Source organism: Salminus brasiliensis, chromosome 12 (assembly GCF_030463535.1).
Source record: "Salminus brasiliensis chromosome 12, fSalBra1.hap2, whole genome shotgun sequence".
Lineage (NCBI taxonomy): Eukaryota > Metazoa > Chordata > Actinopteri > Characiformes > Bryconidae > Salminus > Salminus brasiliensis.
The window spans coordinates 11,373,407-11,396,603 of NC_132889.1; the positions used below are offsets into that span (position 1 = coordinate 11,373,407).

The 23,197-nt window shown below is 36.9% G+C and overlaps 1 long non-coding RNA gene across 1 annotated transcript in view; it reads left to right on the plus strand.

Annotated features, from left to right (window-relative positions):
* Positions 1-1,548: 1,548 nt before the first annotated feature.
* Positions 1,549-23,197, plus strand: part of LOC140574461 (uncharacterized) — a 102,017-nt gene continuing 80,368 nt past the window's right edge. Inside the window, exons 1-3 of the long non-coding RNA XR_011980738.1 lie at positions 1,549-1,594; positions 6,977-7,075; positions 7,439-7,533. This is a non-coding gene — a long non-coding RNA (uncharacterized lncRNA). The remainder of the gene's footprint in view (positions 1,595-6,976; positions 7,076-7,438; positions 7,534-23,197) is intronic.

Sequence of the window (23,197 nt, forward strand, 5' to 3'; positions counted from 1 at the left end):
TTCACCCTCCCTCCGACAGTGCTGCTCTTTCTCCTCACCCATTTCTTTCCCGCACTCGCTCACTCACTCATTCCCACATACACTCTCAGTGGGAGACAGTGGAGTCCCTCTCAGTAGTTCCCACATCACTGCTGTGTATGTGTGTGCGCATGTGTGTAGAGAGAACAAGCTTTCCCAGCACAGGCCGAGCAGTGGGTTGGTGCAGCAAGAAAAGGAACAATGGGATACTTGTAGTGCATTTGGATCAGATCTATGGTTTTATTTCATAGGATTTTGTGTGTGTGTGGGTGGCTGAATGAGATAAAATGAAACAGCTCAAATAGCTCAATTCAGGATAACTATGAGAAAGTGTTCATGGTTTGACGCTCAGTACTGTAGAGGATGATTAAGCGGAATGAAAGATTGTGGGGAAACTGCCTCAGAGTAGTATTTATCACTGCTGGGGCAGAATTGACAGAAGCTTGACTGGACTGTAGCACATTAAAAATACATCAGACTGTTCTCCTCACTTTCCCACATCTCACACCCAAAGCACTTCATGGAAAAACATGTGTGTATGAGTGTTACTAGCTGCTGAAATCATGTCTACATATGACGACTGTGAGCCATGACTCTGTCTTACCTTATTAATGGGTGGTTCTTCAATTGGGGCTCTTAACCTTTAGGGGGGAAAATATTTTAATTATGTCAAGGCAATGTTCACATACTTGAGTAAAGACCAGAGGTGTAAGTAACTGAGTCATTTTTAAAATATGTAATTTTACTTTTATTTAAGTATGTTTTAAGATGTTTTATATAGTTTGCCCTTCATTGGGTCATTTAGGGAATTTACAGCATTTGCAACCTTGTGACTGAAGAGATTGAATGTATGAAAATATTTTGTTGAAAAATATGTAAAGGTTTTCTAGATATGAACCTAAAGTATACTTTTTTATAAGTTTTTTGATAGTATAAAAACACACATTGTGAATCGAATGCTGCAGAATACTGTGTTGGTTGGATAGAGTGGGGGTCACATAGAATTACAATGTTTCCACTTCAGAAAACTGGAGGGTGTGAAGTTAAACCTAATAATTGACATTGTTATACTGGCTGGTTTACTCATCTTTCGATAATACCACACTGTGTTAAAATCTAACATAATAAAGATCCCCAATGCAGATATGTATATATATGAAATACTAAAGTATCCATGTGATTACTGTAGCCTTCAAGTATCAGTATGGTAATGTGTGTGTTCGCAGTGGTGTTGCTGAGGTTTTTAACTGTCAGCATCAATGCAGTATCATACTGATCTCCTCACTGAGCTCCAGCATTCCATTTCTGAGCCCTCTCTGCGTGCTATGTGATGTCAGTCTACTTCATCTCAATGGCAAACCGTAGTGTGGAAGCAGAGGAAGCATGCAGTGGTACAATGGCTGCATAATGAGGGCTCAGTCAGCATAAGATGAACATGCTACATGTTTGTTTAGATGACCAGGACTTAATCATTAACAAGCCAACGCCTCAAATCTGCTCTCCACTCAAACGTGACTACTTCGGCCAGCCCCTGCATGCCAGGCAGAACTCCTCTCTACTCTCCTCTGCTCCCATGGTATGTAGCCATTCTTTTTGTACTTTTTCGGTGTAAAGCTTCACATAAAGATGCAAAGTATGTTTGTAATGTCACTCTGCCCGCATGCCCTCAGCTGACTGGGGGAGAAGTAATGAATTTTCTCTAGTCCAGTTTCCTACCCTCCTCCCCTGTTCTTAGGGCCTCTGTCAGGTGCCTGCGCATGAAGATGTCCATGGATTTAGTTGAGTTGTTCCTAGCACCGGTCCTGGAGTGCCTCTATAGTGTTTTTCCTGCTGTAACACACCCACCTCAACTCAGGAAAGGAGTACTTCAGGACCTGGCTAGACTACTTTGAAAGCTGTTTGTAATCAGGAATGGGATGACTGGGCCTCACCTCCCTGTATATGAACAATCGACTTTAACAGACACTGAGAATTAAGGTCCATTTTATATTTGGCATACAATGTTTGCCTCCCATATGTTGTTCTTGTTCGTGTATGCATTTAAATTGCAATATATATATATATATATATATATATATATATATATATATATATATATATATATGATTGTTCATATGCAGGGAGGTGAGGCCCAGTCATCCCATTCCTCATGTTTTCTTCTTAAGCAAGTTATTTTTAAGAAGACAAGAGTATTAAAATGTAGACTTCTGAATAAAAACATTTATGTATTGCCTGTGAAGAACAATGCACAATTTTCACCTCACAGTCGCTTGACATTTATCACTCAGAAAAATGATATCCTAGCAAATAAAGTCAATTCAATTCAATGTTGTCATTATACTTTATACAAGGCATCACTGTTAACCTCCATCTCCAGTGCAATAATAGGCAAAGAACATGGGACATGAGTGCTAGCACAATAGACAAAATACAAGACAAGTACAATACACAATTGATGATAAATAAATACACAATAAATAAACATATGTGCATGTGCAAATGTACATGAAGGCAGAAGTGTGATTCAAGCTGCAAACCATGTTACTATGCTATTTAATAAACTATAAGACTATAAGCTGTGCACCAATTAAAATTGAGTGTTTGTGCATATGAATGGGAGAGTACAGTATGTTCAGGTGTAATATGTTGCCTGGTGTTTATAAACAGCATCACATATGTCATGTTACTCATGTTAAACTGTACAAGTAGTAATGAGTATAGTAGCTTAGTCCACTTTTTGGAAGTTTGACAGCCAGTCCAACTATGCAGTCCACTTAACTCACTCAGTCACTGTGCACCTCTTATATTTTTTTACTTTTCTCATACTAGAGAACTTGTGAACATTTTGAGCATTCTCAATCAATTCAGGGAAACTTCAGAGCTCACTTGGAGGGCTTAAGATTAACTTGTTTCTTCTCTCATAGTACCAGATCATCTCCGCCTTCATTTGCTACACTGCCAGACCTAGACAATTACATCAGAGTTGTCAGTAATAAATTAATCAGGGGTAAAATCTAGTTAAAAATAACATAATATGGACCCAGAATAAGGGTGTTCTTGTTGCTGCTGTTCAAAAAAAAAAAAATCTTTTATATAAAACAAATGCATGTTTTTCTCTAGGACATGTGTGTTGTGTTAATTTTAATGTGAAGAATATGGCATTTATGAGCTGTGTTTTTAGTGGAGCACCACCTGTTAGCTATCTAAATCTACTAAAAATACCCATGGCCTGCAGTGTGAACACAGACTCTGAGTGTAATTATACTTGTAGTTTGGTTCTCTTGATCTGAAGCAGGAAATTATACATTGTTGGATTTTAGTTCTGGAGTCATATAGATAAAAAATGTACTTGGCAAAAATTACCATCAAACTTTCTAAACCTTGCTGTACTCTAGTCTAACTGAGCTTGTGGGTTTTATTTATGGCTTGTTTCACCTTATGATTTTTCAAATAATCTGCCAACTTTACCATGGTTTCCAATGTGCCAAATTGGTTGACATTGACCAAGTGGATAAAATAAAAGATTAAGAATGTAGTGCATTTTTATGTAAGTTTAAGTTAAGTAACATGTGTAGTCATGAATGTACATAGAATATTTTTAGAATAGCTTAGAACATATACCTCTGTCTGACTTTCTTTTCAAATATTGGAGAAACTAGCATACAAACGCATGGGTGCAGAATCAGGTAGGGATGGTATGAATGGACACGCCTCCCTAACCCACATTGCTTACTGGATTCTAGATTAATCTAGATTTAGATGAACTAATCATCTAAAATCACATGTTCAACCAGTTTTAATGGAGAAAAGTTGACTTTAGGTCTGTGTACCACGCTCAGCAAAGAATTATCTAAAAATATGAGAAACAAAATTGTGGAAAATGATAAATCTACAAATACATCTCCAGAGATGTTCCTGTGTCCACTGTGTGCAATGTCAATAATAAGTTTACAGCCATTGGCACTGTAGCTAACCTCCCTGTTCATAGGTGGTAAAAGAGAAATTGATAGAAGATGGCAATGATGGATTATTCGATTGTTGGTTAAAGAACCTTAATGAATAGGAAATCTCATTACAGCAGTTGGGAGAAGAAGTTGATCCAAAGAAGTTGACAAAAAAATGGTCCAGAATTCCAGAGGTCACAGAAAGTAGTTGATTTATAATAGTGATCACGTTAAACAGAGAGTAGAAAGAAGGTCCTTTTTATACAAAAAAACATTGCTGTCATTATCAATACCTCACATTTCTTTTTTTCCATATTCCACCAACATGAATAGACCTACATAAATGGTACAAAACTGTGAAAACATTAAATAACAGAGAATGTTTTTCCCTTATAAAGTTAATAATGAATATGGCACTTTATTGTATTTTTGGGCACATGTATCAACTATCCACAAAATTGGTCTTCATGTAAAATATCAATCATTCTTCTCACTCAAACTTAAAGCATTGAGTTTGCAACTACTCCACTGCAATAGTGATGTGTTCTCTTTCTTTATGCTTTGGGTTTTTTTCTATGTTTACACCAAATGTGAGGAAATAATAAGTAAGGATATGCAGCAATGTGGTGTTATGAAGAAGGACAATGAAGCATATAAAGAATGAACAAAGCCCTGTGAAATAACACAGCATAACAATATGCAATGAAAGCCATTTATTTTTACAAATCCATTAAATCACTTTCATTAAAAAACATTTCATTGCAGCCCGGCCTGTCACTCTCAACAATGCCAGAAATTGATTCATTTTACTTCATGAGCTGTATTTTGACATCATAAATCCGCAGCATCTGGTTTGAATTTGGAGGCTCTCTGCGCATTGTCAGTCGAAGCGTTTAGTAACGCTATCTCGTATAAAGCCTTTTGTTTTTTTGCACAGAGACTCAAATTGCCTTTTAAAGGCCCCTTTCTTCTGCTCTCGTCGTCACAGCAGCTTGGCATTTGGGAATGAAGCGTTCCCTATGAGGCTTTAGCACTGGCACGGCATCTGGGTGAGCCAGAGAGAGTGAGAGAGGGAGGTTGTGCTCTGCGAACGAGCGGCTCCAGCTAAACAAACATTGCTTTCTTTGGTATGATATAGGAAAATATGTTCATTAGAAAAATCCAAGATCAGTGAGGTAATTTCCTTAACAGCCAAGCAAAAAGAGAGAGAGAAGGAGAGAGAGAGAGAGAGAGAGAGAGAGAGAGAGAGAGAGAGAGAGAGAGAGAGAGAAAGTAGAGGAAAGAGTTCATTCCAGAAGCCTGTTCTTATTCTCGCTCTTATTCTGCCTCTTTCTCTCTTTCTGACACTTTAGTCATTTTATTTTATCCTGCGGTTTCCACAGCTTTATACGCTGCCCATTTATTGCAGTTTGTTTGTCTATTGCCCCTTCCACTGACCACTGCATGAAGTGATCTCTTAGTAATTTAGGTTTAGCATTGAGATTTATTGATATTGTGAGATGAGATGTGAATAGAATAAGATTATTCAGCCTATTTCCACATTTATTTATCACTACTACCCACATTTTCTGTGTTTATCAATTTTCAAGAAGTTCAAGTCCAGTTATTAACCTGAAATGCTACAAAATCCAGTGATCTCAAAGCTGCCAGGGCTATTGAGAGAAAAAAGTGAACCAAAAACTCAAACACAGCAGCTGGTCTGTAGCTGTCAAAGTAAATTAAGCTTAGAAAACTGATTGTCTGTATAAGATTTCTAACTTTTAAAGGACAACCAAAATAAAGCAGCCATTCTGCAAGTATGTGGGCAGATTTACGGTGCAAATAATGAAGAAAAGATGTATCTATTAACAAGCCTAAAAAAGGCAGTAAAAAAGGCTTTTTACAGATTTTCAATTTATAGAACTTTGAGATAACTTTAATGTTAAATGTTTAGGCTTTGGCATTTGTATATGGACTTATATGTATTTATCATGCATTATGTGTGCATTTCACATACTTAAATTAAAGTATTCATATCCAGTTAATAAGAAAATCACACAGAAGCCTCAACAAATGAAAACCATTCAGTATTGAATACCACTGAACTGAATACCATTCAGTTTTTAGTCTTTCAACTCTTTACCATCAGTATATCCAAGTCCTGGGCAAACTTGAGACTGGTTGCATTGCTTTTGTTTGTTTTGTTTTTTCATATTGTATTTCTATAAATATCATCAGGTTTTTTTTAATAATGGACACACGAATCAATGAGTTTTTTTGCAGTTGAAGTGAAGTCCTCTGTAGGTCTTTTGCTGTGACCCTTGTTTTTTGTCTCGCCTCTTTTAAGACTGCCCTACTCTAGGAAGGGTAGCAACATTGTCTCCATTTACAGATAATAATTGTTGATTGATGTACACCCATGTTTTCAAAAATGCGTCTGACAGCTTTCTGTAATATCTTTCTTGAGAACAGATTTGTCAGTAATCAGGTTTTGTCTTTATGTAATGGGCAAAGCACCTCCCAAACTTTCCTTAATAGAAACACCCTTTGACAGTTAGCTTATGGGAAGTCTCTGTTTTAGAGGTTCACTTACTTTTTGCAGCTTACACTGTTGATGTTTACTCAATGTGCATAAAAACATGACCAGCACAGCTGTTTGTGTGTTGTTAGATTACTTGATTGTGTTTGTCCATAATTGTGACTTAGATAATGATTAGACCACATTTTAACAAATTTTAAAGTTATATAGAAATGTAGGTAAGTCCAAAGGGTTCACTTACTTTTTCTTGTTTGCTTCTTAAAAACTATATTTCTGTCTGAAAATGTGTATGATATGCTAATGTTCATTAAAATAGACAGTAGAAGGTAAGGTATCAAAAGTAGGTAGAACTCCCCATTACATGATTTAACCAGTGCAAAAGCTAAGGAGGGTGAAGGCTGCCATGTGTCTCAACCTCTGCATCAACTAATGCAACATGAAGGGACAGCTGAACTTGCTTGGAGGTGAATGCTAACTGTCAATTCTGTTACAACAGCTTCCATTGCATTGAGTGATGGGAGGAGAGGGAGGGCCATCCTGCCCGCCCAGATGCCAGTTGTGCTGTCTAGATGTCATTGGCATCAGCCGGGATTTGGTGAGCTTCCAGTAATAGTGTCAATGCTTAGATGGCTGTGCCACTTGGGAGCTTGGGTGCCACTTGGGATCTTCTTCTTTTTGAGAGTACATCTTGGGAATAGGAGAAGACTGCATAATCTGATATTTAGACTGTCTACAGAATGCTATGGATACATTAAAGTTAAGAGGAAGCAGCACTATCTATTTAGTCTCCCACGAATTATAAGTTTGAAATGTGAGTTGATTATGTTGGATATGTGAGTTATACATAGTCTATGTATAGTCATGACTAAATGTGCATAGGATAAAACATACCATACCATCAAAGCAGAGCTCTTTGCTCGCTCACTCTCTCTCTCTTTCTCTTTCTCTCTTTCCCCAGCTGGATTGTGGCCATGCAGTCTTTCCGTGACTAGCTGTCATTAATCTTACTTCTCTGGGGGCAGGATCCTGGCAGCATGCCAACAAGAGCTTGGGGTAAGTCAAAGAAAAAAAGCAAAGAGAGTGAGAGAGAGAGAGAAGTGAGATCCTTCTTTCAGAGCCTAGTATGGATTCGGAGAGCTTTAGCTGCTTTACTGGTGTGTTTGTCTGGCCGCATCACACACACACACACAGCCATAAACTCTGACATCACATACAAGTGTGTCATGATGTGGTGTTATGGAAGAGCAGTGGTGAGGCGTTAGATTGTGGAACCCCACCTTCTTTGTCTCGTCTATACACACGTACAAGGGTTCTATGTATTATTATCTATTTGGCCTAATTCCACTGCCTCCTGTCTTATTCCTGCTGAATATTGCTATGCTACTCTGGAGAGACATTAAAACCATGTAATCCCATAGAATTTAGCTGATAAATTGGAAGTGAATTTTATTTTCTCATGGAGATAAACCAAATCTGCCCACAATATGAAAGATGCACTGTTTTGCTTCATATTGCAATGTAATGCAGACATTTGGTTCCTTCCAAAGAGGTAAATGCATGGAGTGCTTGCTAATTGTGTAGTACACTAAGACATATACTATATACTAATATCAGTAGTCAGGGTTTGGTGGGTTAGTACACAAAATATTAATGGACTAACTAACTAATAGGGAATTTTGTACTAACAGGACGTGAAAAGCATTGCTATGCCAATATGTGATGCTCTCCTGCTGCCATTGCTGCTGAACTTGCACCATTGTCTACCATTTTCTTTTTCATTTTTTAACTTTTTATCTTCAGTGACAACAGTGTCCATCGAAGTGTCAAAAACTATCCGGTTCTAAATATTCATTGTGGATTGTTGAGGAACACTCACCTTTGACTGTTTTATATATACTACATATTAAAAAACTACTCAATACTATTAATTTGTGTGCACTTGGGATTTTATAGTCATTTTAGAAACTGTAAGCTAACTGAGCTTACAAGTTTATCAGGTGTGATAAAAAACTTGCACTTTAGTTTAAGATATTTTTATATATACCTAAACTGTCATGTAAAGAGAAGATTATAATATAAATCCTAAATGGCTTCACAATTCATTACCTCTGAACTGTAATGATTTTCCAAATGGCACAAACTGTCTTTGGTCAAAATAGCACCATAAATTACAGAAAACCATTTCTGACAGGCTAATGAAGGCTTAGTCACTACAGCACCTGAAGCCAAATCGCTGGAATTCTCTCTCTCTCTCTCTCTCTCTCTCTCTCTCTCTCTCTCTCTCTCTCTCTCTCTCTCGCTCTCTCTCTCTCTTTCTCTTTTTCCCTCTCATTCTGTACACCTCCAGCAACACCTCAACACAATGCTCACTCTGCTGTGCAGTGTAGAGTGCAGTAGTACACACACACACATTCTGTAATTAGACAGACATTTACAATGACTCAATTAGTCTATTTTTTATCGTTTGTTCTGTCCTCTTTATTTGTTCTTATTTGTATCTCTTCATATCAACTCAGATTTAAAAGTGCTAAAAAAAAAAGCTTGGGGTATATAAAGAACAATTTTATAAAAGAGACAAAGAAGACATTCTTTACCAATTTAAAGGTTCTTCACACTCACATCTCTATTACCTCTTTTCTCTTATCAAACCAAAAATGGTTCTTCCAGGACATCACTCAAAAACTGTTTTTTAAGAGTGTACAGTATCTCCTAGTTCCAATGCAGGCTCGTAGGTACTGTGTTCTTTACCCTGCTTTAGAACTCAGCGTCATCGGTCTCTTGTTGGCAGTAGACTCTGGACTTTGGTGTCATCCTCCAGCCACATCGAGGCGAAAGCTCAAACAGCAGCTTCCTAACAAACAGCCTCCTGCATACTCATAAACTGCTGCAGTTAGGTTTAGTGACTGCCATAAATGTCAGTTAAGTTGAAACTGGTCACTCAGGCTGTCTGTGCTGCCTAGAGGCTTGTACTGTGGATTAAATATGCTCTGCATCGTCAGTGCAGGTGGGCTCTTTATCTGTGCCCTTATCAGGGCTCTTAACTTCTCTTTCTCCTCCTCTTATCCTCTTTTCCTTTTTTTGTGTTGTCTCAAGCTGCAGCTTTTTTTGGATGAACACATCTGATGATCTTTTGAAGAGGCCACCAATGCAGCTGTGGGCCTCTGGGACCCCTTAGCACATGCATACAAACATGCACACATACATATGTCCCTTATCAGACCACCATACTCTTCCCCAAGTAGACTTTTCCTCTTTAAATGAAATACAAACACTGGCATGAAGTGAGCATGAACTACATTTCCTGTTAAATAAACATAGCTCTGATATGAATCTGGAGGCCTCACAAACTTTTTGACTCTGCTTAAACTATAGGGATCCGATTACCACTTAAGGGAAAGCCAGTAATCATATTTTGAACTGGATAAAACAAATCATACAGATGCATTAGTGCAGAATTATAGAGATTCATGTAGAAGTCCCTGGTTCTCGTGATGTTCACTGTATATTGCCATGCCTTTACTTGAAGTCCTATTGAGATATATGTGTGGGGGGGGGGGCACTTATGCCATTTTCTATTTTAATTTATGGAAAACAACTCTTAAAGAATACTTTTACAGTAGTTTTCTTTTTTTTTTTTTAAGTATTATTGAATTCAAATGGAATACCGCTCTTATATTTGGAATGGAAACACACAATGCCTAATTTGTGCAAACAGTACAAACATGCAAATGCAGTGTCCCCTCCCCCACAAGAATATAATTGATCATTGAGTAATAACAAACAGTCTGTATCAGACCAATTGAACACAAGCATTCAGAAATCCTACTTTAAATCCACAAATCCATAAATCCACTGGACAGAAACAAATACACCCTCAGAGCAAAACAAATGCCCCTTTAAGTTTACATTGAACTCCAACTATTATAAAATATCATAGCAACTGCCTACACATATCATTGCAACATCTGAGCGCCCAGTAGCAATCAGAAATGACACAGAAACTGCTTAGCAACACCTTAGCAACCACTTAGCAACAAACTAGCAATACTATAGCAACCACCTAGGGTATCATATGAATTATAATTTGAACAACCAAAACAATCCATGTTTAAACAAACCATCAACAAACATAATCTCTGACATTAATACATTAAAAAGCCTATGGCCTGCTGGCAGGCCAAAAGGTTGAATACAAACCTCTGTTACTCAAGAATAGCTCCATCAGCTTGTACAAAAACTCCTGTAGTCACTAAATAAAAGTGTGTAATGAGCTTTACTGGGTTAAATAGCCTAAAAACTACAAAAAAGTTTTTGGAATGTGAACCATACAAGCAACGTATTAAACAATGATCTAAAAATCAACAGCTATTGACTAAACCTTTTTATTTATAGCATCATGGCTGGCATTGTCAAGCCAACTTAAAGTTTGTTCAAACTTTCCCCTCCTAGCTCACACTGCAACCAGAGCCACACTATTTAATTGGGAGATAAAATCTAAAATTAAACCCATGCATAGAAAAAAGACCTAATCAGTTTTCCAAATCCATTACTGGTTAAAACTTCAGACAGAATGGAAATGTCCAGAGTCAAGAGAATATACATTTAAAAACGCAGCAGCCACAAAATGTAATCTTGTTGAAAATAACTTTTTTGAATGTAAAATGCAATGTAAAAATGTTCAGCCATTTTGGAGTTTATCAATTGGTCCACTGACTGTGAAATTAACATAAAGTATGAATAAATGGAGATACAATGTTTTTTTCTGACACTGGTATTATGGAGAAGGATATTGCATAGTTCTCTTTGCTGTTATTAAACTACAAAGGATTTGTGTGAAACATCACCTGTAAGAAAGAAGCTAATGAGAAAGGAAGCTGTGATGAAATCTGAAACAGGACTGAAAAAATTTTCTGCACTGCAGAAACTCCCCACCTGTCCAATTTCCGTGAGACAAAGCTGTTATAAAACCAGTCCTTCATACCCCTGTAACCATTTTCCTAGAGCTTTTTTTGTGAGGAACAATCTAGATGAACTGTTTTGTGCATACTGACATAAGAAATGCAACAACAACAACAACAAAACATAAAAAAAAAACTGTGCAGTAGTGATTTGTACATTTATCTAGTGGTTTAGTCTTGTTCCTAAAGAAAACCAATGCCATTTGTCCTGTTTAATTTTTGACATGGTCTATTTCCAAACAAATTATTTTCTTCTGAAATTATTTGGAAGTCATTGTACAATTTTATTGCAACATCATAATATGCTTTTTGTTCCTAATAAACACAAAACAAAACTAAGCCACAGAACATTCTTTTTTTTTTTTTGTATAGGCTACTGACTTTTGAAAGAGCTTCTACAAAAATACACAATGAGTTTATTCATTATTTTATTTTAATATTATTTTATATTATTTATAAACACTACTTACTAAATGATAATCAAGTATGTATAATGTGTAATCTGCATGATTTTATCATTTAAAATAAACACATTTTTTCACTTTTTTTAGAAATGATGCACACCTTTGAATCAATTAAATTCAGTGCTTTGCTTTTTGTAGTTAAATTAAGCTAGTCAAATTCTAATCGAGAAAACAGGGAAATCCCTTACAGGGAGGCTTTCTTTGAGGAATGTGTGTGTATGTTTGTATAGGTGTAGGCTCATTGGCTTTCAAACCTGCAATGACTAAGAATGTTTTTGTTTGACTCAAACTGAAAGAGAGAGAGAGACACAGTGTGTGGGTGTAGACGAATGACTAAGCATGAGCATGTCTTTCTGTGTGTGTGTGTGTGAGTGTGTATGTGTTTGGCTGTATAAATATGTCTGTCCAGGTCATCTCAGCTTAACAGAGAGTGTTTATGCCTTAAGAAAATGTTTCAGGTGGAAAAAATGATTTGTCTTCATGTCAGCCTTTCATTAAACATCTGCATTTTGGATCATGTTGACTACTTGCAAAATAAAGTATTTCAATGTTTTAATGACTGGTCATTTTAGATAAATGCCTTTCGAACCAACATCAGTAGTGCAGACTAAATCTCAGTGTTTTGCTATGATAGAGCTGTGACTGTAGTCATGTTGTTCAAAAACAAAAGTTTACCAAAAGTTCAACAGCCTATGGCTGTTTATCTGTTATCTGAACACATCATTACAAACTTCAATTTTCAAAGAATAGTCCCACCAGTTTGTACATAGTATGCATATAGTATATAGTCCAAATGTTTGTGGACCTCCCTTCTCATAAATGCATTTAGCTCATTTAATTTGTACATAGTCCCTGTAGGGTAGTATAGACAATACTATATGTCTCTTTGGAGCAGAACATTGTGTGAGCTAGACAAGTACAAAGCCCCCAACCCCCTCTGGAGTGGATGTTACATGATGGTGATCTATCTAATACTGACAGAAATTTGGAGAGTTGTTGATGAGATGGGGTAGTGATCATCTAACATCCTGACCACTGAATGTCATTGAATATAATAATCTCATCACAGCAATGCTCACTTAAATGCCTTTTATTTGGGGGAAAAAAACAATAAGTGAGCAGGTGTCCTAAAACATGTGTTCATGTAGCATATCATTTCTGTCAAAACCTTATAACTTCAAAACAAGATTCTTAACTTTCAATAGGTAAATATCATAAATTTATGTTAATTAACATAGTTCAATTGTAAAACAAAGTGGAGCATTGCAAATAAAGGTGTGTATATACTATATAGTTATTTAATCTCATAACTACATTACTGTGATAATTATAAATAGTTTTATAGAACCTAAAATGGAACCCTGCCGCTGTTAACAGAAAATTCTTAATAATTTCTTCACTTTAATTAATAACTATCTTTATTTTATAATAATATCTTTGTTTATGCATTGCCAAGGAGGGTGCACTTAACAGCTACATGGAGCATAATTGCTGCACACTTACAAGGGATTCTACTTCTTAAGAGGAACTTGTGCAAGTGTTTTTTTTTTTCTCAATGAATGCCTAGCGGCAACAACAGTGTGTGCAAGAGACATATTTTCCTCACCATAAAGCTTAGACTCCATTCATGCTAACAAAAGAACAGAAAAGTTGCTTGATAAGGAATAAATTACTATACATACACTGCTCTGTCACAGTGGACACATTACCAATGCTATTGTTGTGCCATACTATTAGGTCTTTGAGAAGACTCTTTGATTTCATACAACAAACATATTCTGCAGGCTAGTTCTAACGTTTGCTTGAAAACCTTGCCAGGGTGCTCCCAAGTGGCATGTCATCTAAGCATTGGTTCCATCACTAAGTCATGGCCAGGAGTCCCATTAAAATGTTAATTAAAATAACTCTTAGTAAGTAGGATTTGAGTGGAATGGTAAGGTATTCTCTCCACCATCTGTCAGCAGGTGCTCTGAAAGGTTACATTTATGTTAGTTGCTTATATGCTTCAAAACAGGGTTATATTATCTGTCCAGCCACATACAGAGGGTCCTTCTAATTGCTGAATTCAGCTACTTTAAGGTGTACAGAGGTGTATTTACAATTTTAATTGACAATATTTGTTTTTTTCTAAAATCTGATCATTTGGAAAAGAAAAAAGAAGGAATGATTTTATAATGATTTAATACTGCACAATACACATGACAAAATATAATTAACCAGCAGAATTAATCTCCTCAAAAAACATGGCCTTATTATGCAATCAAACCTTATGAATCAAATCCTCACAGAAGTCTTTGACCATCTAAAGTAAAGTCTCTAGAGGGTGGAGGTGGGGGATTAAAACTTTTGGACATATGGTGATAATATAAAGGGTATATGCATAATTTGTAAAAAAAAAAAAAAAAAAAAAAATACATTATTATATACATACTTCAGTAAAGAAATAATCAACCTTATGATGATTTGTTTTCTGTAGTACAAGATCAGGTCTAGAAATGTCTCTGCTCTATATGTTCTATATGTTCTACTTGAGCCATCTATTTAAAATCTATGATAAGTTATGTACCACACTCCTCTAACATACCACACTCTAACTCCTACAATGTGATTTCCTGAATTGTTTTTTCTCATTTTGTCTTTCATAGTTGAAGTGTACCTATGATGAAAATTACAGCCCTCTCTCATCTTTCTAAGTAGGAGAATTTGCATAATAAGTGGCTCACTAAATACGTTTTTGCCCCACTGTATATATATATATATATATATATATATATATATATATATACACACATTTATGACTGGTGAGGCCTGCTATCAATGTAATAAAAAAAAACATAGTATTTAGGAACTACTTTGAAAGTTTGAGACATTTACTGGCTGTTTTTATATCCACTGAAGCTCAGTTCACTTAGTTACACAGTAAAATTACACTGACTCTATACAATGTTTGTGTTTTGACAAACTCTTCTGAAAATGAGACTAATGCATGGGTACTATTAGAGAGAATGGAAGAATTATGAATATATTAGCATGTAATTTTCATTCTAACATCATGTCAAGTTTTAATCCTAGCCAGTTTTAAGCCTTAATTCTCAGTCTAGCAAAATATGTATTGGTTGGCTGTGATCCATAGATTTTTGGCCAGTCAGAGTTGATGATTGGGAGTGAAAATTGAGTTGTGTGCAAGAGGCACTGACTTGTGAAGTTGAGAATGCTCAGCTTAATCATTGAGATAACTTAAAATTAACCTCAAGTGAACTATAGTGTAGAAACACATGCATTTAGTTGCACCAAATATACACTATATGTTCTACTTGAGCCATCTATTTAAAATCTATGATAAGTTATGTACCACACTCCTCTAACAGAAATGAGTCAAATTGTAGGAACTGAATGTTCGAACCATCACTTTAATGCCTGATCAAAGAGAAGTTGTACACATAGTTCTTCCTGCGTATTAGTCACTGGAAAACCCTGAGCTCACATCATTTATGATTCCTCAGCTGGGTTGCAGTTTTGCTTGGCCAGTGGGAGTTGTTCTTTTTCACTCATCCCAAAGTGGCCACCTCTCTGCAATTTAAAACCATTGTAGATCACTATATGGAAGCCAAGGAAGCAGTCCTGTTTGAGGCATACTGCTGACCTGTACTTATTCTTTTATCTGATACCGATGGTAACTAGGGTTTTATGAATGGGCTTAATCAAGGAGAACAAGAGAACAAGTATTGAAAGGAAGGTGTGCATCTGAGATTCTGTTTTAAATGTTGGCATGTGAATATATATATATATATATATATATATATATATATATATATATATATATATATATATATATATATATATATACAAGTGGGAAAAATTGTTGTTACCGTCAGTTAATGAAAGAAATAACTTGAATCAGACAAAAGTAATAATAAATAAAATTTAAATGAGAATAAAACAATAAAAGTCAGACATTGCTTTTCAACCATGCTTCAAAAGAATTATTTAAAAAAAAAATTATGAAACAGGCCTGGACAGAAATGATGGTACCCTTAACTTGATATTTTGTTGCACAACCCTTTGAGGCAATCACTGCAATCAGACGATTTCTGTAACTGTCAATGAAACTTCTGCACCTCTCAGTAGGTATTTTGGCCCACTCCTCATGAGCAAACTGCTCCAGTTGTCTCAGGTTTGAAGAGTGCCTTCATTCCAAAGATGCTCAATAGGATTTAGGTCAGGGCTCACAGAAGGCCACTTCAGAATAGTCCAATATTTCCTTTTAGCCATTCTTGGGTGTTTTTAGCTGTATGTTTTGGGTCATTATCCTGTTGCAAGATCCATGACCTGCGACTGAGACCAAGCTTTCTGACTCTCTAGAATCCCTTGATAGTCTTGAGATTTCATTGTACCCTGCACAGATTCAAGACACCCTGTGCCAGATGCAGCAAACCAGCCCCAGAACATAACAGAGCCTCCTCCATGTTTCACAGTAGGGACAGTGTTCTTTTCTTGATATGCTTCATTTTTCCATCTGTGAACATAGAGCTGATGTGCCTTGGCAAAAAGTTCTGTCCATAGGACATTCTCCCAGAAGCTTTGGGGCTTGTCAACATGTAGTTCGGCAAATTCCAGTCTGGCTTATTGGAGTTGATTGCAATCTGATTACAAGATTGACAAGACATCTGTGATGCTAATTAGTGGACACACCTTAATTTAACATGTCCTTTTGGTCACATTATTTTCAGGGGTACCATCATTTTTGTCCAGACCTGTTTAATGAGTTTACTTTTTAAAGAAAATTAAAATAAATGTCAGACTTTCATTTGTTCATTTTTATAGAATTGTTATTTATTATTACTTTGGTCAGATTCAAGTTATTTCTGTGACCATTGTGGGTTTTTGTTTTTCTTTCATTAACCGAGGAGTACCAAAAATTCTGTCCATGTGTGTGTGTATATATACACAGTGGGGCAAAAAAGTATTTAGTCAACCACTGATTGTGCAAGTTCTCCTACTTAGGAAGATGAGAGAGGTCTGTAATATTTATCATATGTACACTTCAACTATGAGAGACAAAATGAAAAGAAAAAATCCAGGAAATCACATTGTAGAATTTTTAAAGAATTTATTTGTAAATTATGGTGGAGAATAAGTATTTGGTCACCCAAAAACAAGCAAGACTTCTGGCTCTCACAGATCTGTAACTTCTTTAAGATGCTCTTCTGTCCTTTACCCTGTTTTAATGGCACCTGTTTGACCTTGTTATCTGTATAAAAGACACCTGTCCACAGTCTTAAACAGTCAGACTCCAAACTTAACCATGGCCAAGACCAAAGAGCTGTCAAAGGACACCATGAAGAAAATTGTAGACCTGCACCAGGCTGGGAAGAGTGAATCTAGTCAATCTCCCTTGATCTGGGACCCCACACAAGATCTCATCCCGTGGGGTCAAAATGATCATGAGAACGGTGAACAAAAATCCCACAACTTCACAGAGGGACCTGATGAATGACCTGCAGAGAGCTGGGACCAAATTAACAAAGGCTACACACTATGCCGAGAGGGACTCAAATCCTGCAGTGCCAGGCGTGCCCCCCTTCTTAAGCCAGCACATGTCAAGGCCCGTCTGAAGTTTGCCAGAGAGTATATGGATGAACTAGAAGAGGATTGGGAGAATATTATGTGGTCAGATGAAACCAAAATAGAACCTTTTGGTAAAAACTCAACTCATCATGTTTGGAGGAGAAAGAATACTGAATTGCATCCCAAGAACACCATACCTACTGTGAAGCATGGGGGTGAAAACTTTATGCTTTGGGGCTGTTTTTCTGCAAAAGGGACTGATTAAGGGAAGAATGAACAGGGTCATGTATCGTGAGATTTTAAGCCAAAACCTCCTTCCATCGGTGAGAGCATTGAAGATGGAATGTGGCTGGGCCTTCCAGCATAACAATAATCCCAAACACACCGCTCGGGCAACGAAGGAGTGGCTCTGTAAAAAGCATTTCAGGGTCCTGGAGTGGCCTAGCCAGTCTCCAGACCTCAACCCCATAGAAAATTTGTGAGGGGAGTTGAACGTCTGTGTTGCCCAGTGACAGCCCAAACACATCACTGCTCTAGAGAAGATCTGCATGGAGGAATGGGCCAAAATACCAGCTACAGTGTGTGTAAACCTGGTGAGGACTTACAGGAAACGTTTGACCTCTGTCATTGCCAACAAAGGTATGTTACAAAGTACTGAATTGAACTTTTGTTATTGACCAAATACTTATTTTCCACCATAATTTACAAATAAATTCTTTATAAATCCTACAATGTGATTTCCTGAATTGTTTTTTCTCATTTTGTCTTTCATAGTTGAAGTGTACCTATGATGAAAATTACAGACCTCTCTCATCTTTCTAAGTAGGAGAACTTGCATAATAAGTGGCTCACTAAATACTTTTTTGCCCCACTGTGTATATATAACATAGTATTTAGGAACTACTTTGAAAGTTTGAAACATTTACTGGCTGTTTTTATATCCACTAAAGCTCAGTTCACTTAGTTACACAGTAAAATTACACTGACTCTATACAATGTTCGTGTTTTGACAAACTCTTCTGAAAATGAGACTAATGCATGGGTACTATTAGAGAGAATGGAAGAATTATGAATATATTAGCATGTAATTTTCATTCTAACATCATGTCAAGTTTTAATCCTAGCCAGTTTTAAGCCTTAATTCTCAGTCTAGCAAAATATGTATTGGTTGGCTGTGATCCATAGATTTTTGGCCAGTCAGAGTTGATGATTGGGAGTGAAAATTGAGTTGTGTGCAAGAGGCACTGACTTATGAAGTTGAGAATGCTCAGCTTAATCATTGAGATAACTTAAAATTAACCTCAAGTGAACTATAGTGTAGAAACACATGCATTTAGTTGCACCAAATATACACTATATGTTCTACTTGAGCCATCTATTTAAAATCTATGATAAGTTATGTACCACACTCCTCTAACAGAAATGAGTCAAATTGTAGGAACTGAATGTTCGAACCATCACTTTAATGCCTGATCAAAGAGAAGTTGTACACATAGTTCTTCCTGCGTATTAGTCACTGGAAAACCCTGAGCTCACATCATTTATGATTCCTCAGCTGGGTTGCAGTTTTGCTTGGCCAGTGGGAGTTGTTCTTTTTCACTCATCCCAAAGTGGCCACCTCTCTGCAATTTAAAACCATTGTAGATCACTATATGGAAGCCAAGGAAGCAGTCCTGTTTGAGGCATACTGCTGACCTGTACTTATTCTTTTATCTGATACCGATGGTAACTAGGGTTTTATGAATGGGCTTAATCAAGGAGAACAAGAGAACAAGTATTGAAAGGAAGGTGTGCATCTGAGATTCTGTTTTAAATGTTGGCATGTGAATATATATATATATATATATATATATATATATATATATATATATATATATATATATATATATATATATATATATATATATATATATATACAAGTGGGAAAAATTGTTGTTACCGTCAGTTAATGAAAGAAATAACTTGAATCAGACAAAAGTAATAATAAATAAAATTTAAATGAGAATAAAACAATAAAAGTCAGACATTGCTTTTCAACCATGCTTCAAAAGAATTATTTAAAAAAAAAATTATGAAACAGGCCTGGACAGAAATGATGGTACCCTTAACTTGATATTTTGTTGCACAACCCTTTGAGGCAATCACTGCAATCAGACGATTTCTGTAACTGTCAATGAAACTTCTGCACCTCTCAGTAGGTATTTTGGCCCACTCCTCATGAGCAAACTGCTCCAGTTGTCTCAGGTTTGAAGAGTGCCTTCATTCCAAAGATGCTCAATAGGATTTAGGTCAGGGCTCACAGAAGGCCACTTCAGAATAGTCCAATATTTCCTTTTAGCCATTCTTGGGTGTTTTTAGCTGTATGTTTTGGGTCATTATCCTGTTGCAAGATCCATGACCTGCGACTGAGACCAAGCTTTCTGACTCTCTAGAATCCCTTGATAGTCTTGAGATTTCATTGTACCCTGCACAGATTCAAGACACCCTGTGCCAGATGCAGCAAACCAGCCCCAGAACATAACAGAGCCTCCTCCATGTTTCACAGTAGGGACAGTGTTCTTTTCTTGATATGCTTCATTTTTCCATCTGTGAACATAGAGCTGATGTGCCTTGGCAAAAAGTTCTGTCCATAGGACATTCTCCCAGAAGCTTTGGGGCTTGTCAACATGTAGTTCGGCAAATTCCAGTCTGGCTTATTGGAGTTGATTGCAATCTGATTACAAGATTGACAAGACATCTGTGATGCTAATTAGTGGACACACCTTAATTTAACATGTCCTTTTGGTCACATTATTTTCAGGGGTACCATCATTTTTGTCCAGACCTGTTTAATGAGTTTACTTTTTAAAGAAAATTAAAATAAATGTCAGACTTTCATTTGTTCATTTTTATAGAATTGTTATTTATTATTACTTTGGTCAGATTCAAGTTATTTCTGTGACCATTGTGGGTTTTTGTTTTTCTTTCATTAACCGAGGAGTACCAAAAATTCTGTCCATGTGTGTGTGTATATATACACAGTGGGGCAAAAAAGTATTTAGTCAACCACTGATTGTGCAAGTTCTCCTACTTAGGAAGATGAGAGAGGTCTGTAATATTTATCATATGTACACTTCAACTATGAGAGACAAAATGAAAAGAAAAAATCCAGGAAATCACATTGTAGAATTTTTAAAGAATTTATTTGTAAATTATGGTGGAGAATAAGTATTTGGTCACCCAAAAACAAGCAAGACTTCTGGCTCTCACAGATCTGTAACTTCTTTAAGATGCTCTTCTGTCCTTTACCCTGTTTTAATGGCACCTGTTTGACCTTGTTATCTGTATAAAAGACACCTGTCCACAGTCTTAAACAGTCAGACTCCAAACTTAACCATGGCCAAGACCAAAGAGCTGTCAAAGGACACCATGAAGAAAATTGTAGACCTGCACCAGGCTGGGAAGAGTGAATCTAGTCAATCTCCCTTGATCTGGGACCCCACACAAGATCTCATCCCGTGGGGTCAAAATGATCATGAGAACGGTGAACAAAAATCCCACAACTTCACAGAGGGACCTGATGAATGACCTGCAGAGAGCTGGGACCAAATTAACAAAGGCTACACACTATGCCGAGAGGGACTCAAATCCTGCAGTGCCAGGCGTGCCCCCCTTCTTAAGCCAGCACATGTCAAGGCCCGTCTGAAGTTTGCCAGAGAGTATATGGATGAACTAGAAGAGGATTGGGAGAATATTATGTGGTCAGATGAAACCAAAATAGAACCTTTTGGTAAAAACTCAACTCATCATGTTTGGAGGAGAAAGAATACTGAATTGCATCCCAAGAACACCATACCTACTGTGAAGCATGGGGGTGAAAACTTTATGCTTTGGGGCTGTTTTTCTGCAAAAGGGACTGATTAAGGGAAGAATGAACAGGGTCATGTATCGTGAGATTTTAAGCCAAAACCTCCTTCCATCGGTGAGAGCATTGAAGATGGAATGTGGCTGGGCCTTCCAGCATAACAATAATCCCAAACACACCGCTCGGGCAACGAAGGAGTGGCTCTGTAAAAAGCATTTCAGGGTCCTGGAGTGGCCTAGCCAGTCTCCAGACCTCAACCCCATAGAAAATTTGTGAGGGGAGTTGAACGTCTGTGTTGCCCAGTGACAGCCCAAACACATCACTGCTCTAGAGAAGATCTGCATGGAGGAATGGGCCAAAATACCAGCTACAGTGTGTGTAAACCTGGTGAGGACTTACAGGAAACGTTTGACCTCTGTCATTGCCAACAAAGGTATGTTACAAAGTACTGAATTGAACTTTTGTTATTGACCAAATACTTATTTTCCACCATAATTTACAAATAAATTCTTTATAAATCCTACAATGTGATTTCCTGAATTGTTTTTTCTCATTTTGTCTTTCATAGTTGAAGTGTACCTATGATGAAAATTACAGACCTCTCTCATCTTTCTAAGTAGGAGAACTTGCATAATAAGTGGCTCACTAAATACTTTTTTGCCCCACTGTGTATATATAACATAGTATTTAGGAACTACTTTGAAAGTTTGAAACATTTACTGGCTGTTTTTATATCCACTAAAGCTCAGTTCACTTAGTTACACAGTAAAATTACACTGACTCTATACAATGTTCGTGTTTTGACAAACTCTTCTGAAAATGAGACTAATGCATGGGTACTATTAGAGAGAATGGAAGAATTATGAATATATTAGCATGTAATTTTCATTCTAACATCATGTCAAGTTTTAATCCTAGCCAGTTTTAAGCCTTAATTCTCAGTCTAGCAAAATATGTATTGGTTGGCTGTGATCCATAGATTTTTGGCCAGTCAGAGTTGATGATTGGGAGTGAAAATTGAGTTGTGTGCAAGAGGCACTGACTTATGAAGTTGAGAATGCTCAGCTTAATCATTGAGATAACTTAAAATTAACCTCAAGTGAACTATAGTGTAGAAACACATGCATTTAGTTGCACCAAATATACACTATATGGAGTACTTGCTCAAAGACACTTGCTCATGCATTGTTTGTTCTAAATCAAGGCCTAATTCTGCTTTTGTTGGAGTAACTGTTTCTGCTGTCCAGGAAAGGCTTTCTACTAGATTTTGGAGTGTTGCTGTGTTGATTTGATTGAATTTAGTGTTAGGGGTAGGATGTTGTATGATGACCACCCTACCTCATTCCCAACTCCTCAACCAATCCCAAAAGTATGTATTATGGAGCACCATAATTCTAAAGAACACAGTTTCACTGCATTACTATCGGCATGGTGCCAAAAGTTTCATGTTTACCTGCTCCAGAGAGTCCTATTTTATTGGCAATATGACTTTACAGGGACTAAATAAGATGTGTGTGCATTTGCAAATCTGTGTCAGAAATGGGTGCAACTTAAAGCAGCTAAACGCATCCATTAGAAGGGGTGTCCACAAATTTTTGGACATACAGTGTAACATGCAGTACCACAGTATATTGTATGCTGCCCTTACAGTCTATGACACCAATGGCACATCCACGCCTCTCAGCTAAATCTTTCTTCACTGTTTCAGTTATAACAATAGCAGCAAGCTTATAGACCTTCAAGGCTGTTTGGCCTTTATCTGCAGATTGTATGTTTGTGTGAAGTGTGTTAGTTCAGATCAGCAACCTCTTACACACTGTGAAGTGTTTGATCCCCCGTATTTCAGTCATCAAAAGTGTGTAGAAATGAGTCGGACACTCATA